This window comes from Macrobrachium nipponense, chromosome 9 (assembly GCF_015104395.2).
Source record: "Macrobrachium nipponense isolate FS-2020 chromosome 9, ASM1510439v2, whole genome shotgun sequence".
NCBI classification, from domain to species: Eukaryota; Metazoa; Arthropoda; class Malacostraca; order Decapoda; family Palaemonidae; genus Macrobrachium; species Macrobrachium nipponense.
Window position 1 is genome coordinate 8135566 of NC_061110.1, and position 2500 is coordinate 8138065.

A 2500-nucleotide genomic window follows, 5' to 3' on the forward strand; every position below is an offset into this window, starting at 1 on the left:
AAAGTACAAGAGAGGGGACTAAACAGCACAATAGAAGATGTAAAACAGAGGCTTATTGCCAAAGCACATAAGATTCAACATACATTAACAGAAATAAGGGATACCAACAGAACAAACTATCGGAACCAACCAGAAAAGAATGTACAGCCAACTAAGAGGGGAAGACAACCACCAAGAAATCCCTGAAGCAAACATATGGAACAATACGGTATCACACAAAAAACATGCAACATGGCTCCAGGAAGTCAAGGAAGAAGAAACAGGGAGAATAAACAGAAATTCACAGAAATCACGACAGACACAGTCAGACACCAAATTAAGAAAATGCCAAACTGGAAAGCCCCAGTTCCCGGTGAAGTCCATGGATACTGGCTCAAAAACTTCAAGGCCTTACACCAACGAATAGCAGAACAACTCCAGAATTGTATCTCAAATCACCATGCACCCAAATGGATGACCACAGGAAGAGCATCCTTAGTACAAAAAGACAAGAGTAAGGGAAATATATCCAGTAACAACAGGCCTATCACCTGTCTACAGATAATGTGGAAGTTACTAACAGGTATCATCAGTGAAAATCTGTACAACTACCTAGAGGAGACAAACACGATCCCCCCCACCAACAGAAAGGCTGCAGAAGGAAGGGTAGGGGCACAAAAGACCAGCTCCTGATAGCCAAAATGGTAATGAAGAACAGTAGAAGGAAAACCAACCTAATCATGGCATGGATAGACTATAAGAAAGCCTTCGACATGATACCACACACATGGCTAATAGAATGCCTGAAAATATATGGGACAGAGGAAAATACCATCAGCTTCCCCAAAAATACAATGCGCAACTGGAATACAATACTTACAACCTCTGGAATAAGACTAGCAGAGGTTAATATCAGGAGAGGGATCTTCCAGGGCGACTCACTGTCCCCACTACAAAAGTACTGAAGATGGTTGCTGGGTACCAACTCAAGAAAAGAGGCAACAGAATTAATAATCTGATGTTCGTGGATGACATCAAGCTGTATGGTAAGAGCATCAAGGAAATAGATACCCTAATCCAGACTGTAAGGATTGTATCTGGGGACATCAAGATGGAGTTTGGAATAGAAAAATGTGCCGTAGTCAACATACAAAAGGGCAAAGTAACAAAGAATAAAGCTACCAGATGGGAGCAACATCAAACACATAGATGAGACGGCATACAAATACCTGGGAATAATGGAAGGAGGGGATATAAAACACCAAGAGATGAAGGACACGATCAGAAAAGAATATATGCAGAGACTCAATGCGATACTCAAGTCAAAACTCAACGCCGGAAATATGATAAAAGCCATAAACACATGGGAAGTGCCAGTAATCAGATACAGTGCAGGAATAGTCGAATGGACGAAGGCAGAACTCCGCAGCATAGACCAGAAAACGAGGAAACATATGACAATACACAAAGTACTACACCCAAGAGCAAATACGGATAGACAATACATAACACGAAAGGAAGGAGGGAGAGGACTACTAAGTATAGAGGACTGCGTCAACATCGAGAATAGAGCATTAGGGTAATATATGAAAACCAGTGAAGACGAGTGGCTGAAGAGTGCATGGGAAGAAGGACTGATAAAAGTAGACAAAGACCAAGAAATATACAGAGACAGGAGAATGACAAACAGAACAGAGGACTGGCACAACAAACCAATGCACGGACAATACATGAGACAGACTAAAGAACTAGCCAGCGATGACACGTGGCAATAGCTACTGAGGGGAGAGCTAAAGAAGGAAACTGAAGGAAGGATAACAGCGGCACAAGATCAGGCCCAAAGAATCAGATATATCCAAAGAACGATAGATGGAAATAACATCTCTCCCATATGTAGGAAGTGCAATACGAAAAATGAAACCATAAACCACAAAGCAAGCGAATGTCCGGCACTTGCTCAGAACCAGTACAAAAAGAGGCATGATTCAGTGGCAAAAACCCTCCACTGGAGAACCATCAGCTACCTTGCAGTAAGTGGTACGAGCGCCAACCTGAGGGAGTGATAGAAAACGATCAGGCAAAGATCCTCTGGGACTATGGTATCAGATCAGATAGGGTGATACGTGCAAATAGACCAGACGTGACGTTGATTGACAAAATCAAGAAGAAACTATCACTCATTGATGTCGCAATACCATGTGACACCAGAGTTGAAGAGAAAGAAGGGAAAAAATGGATAAGTATCAAGACCTGAAAATAGAAATAAGAAGGATATGGGATATGCCAGTGGAACTTGTACCCATAATCATAGGAACACTAGGCACGATCCCAAGAGCCAAGAAAAGTAATCTAGAAAAACTAGACGCTGAAGTAGCTCCAGGACTCATGCAGAAGAGTGTGATCCTAGAAACGGCGCACATAGTAAGAAAAGTGATGGACTCCTAAGGAGGCAGGATGCAACCCGGAACCCTACACTTTTAAATACCACCCAGTCGAATTAGAGGACTGTGATAGAGCAAAA

At 42.3% G+C, this 2500-nt stretch overlaps 1 protein-coding gene across 1 annotated transcript in view; it reads right to left on the reverse strand.

Annotated features, from left to right (window-relative positions):
* Window positions 1-2500, reverse strand: part of LOC135218612 (sulfotransferase 1C4-like) — an 8770-nt gene that overhangs the window by 2447 nt on the left and 3823 nt on the right. The window lies entirely within an intron of this gene.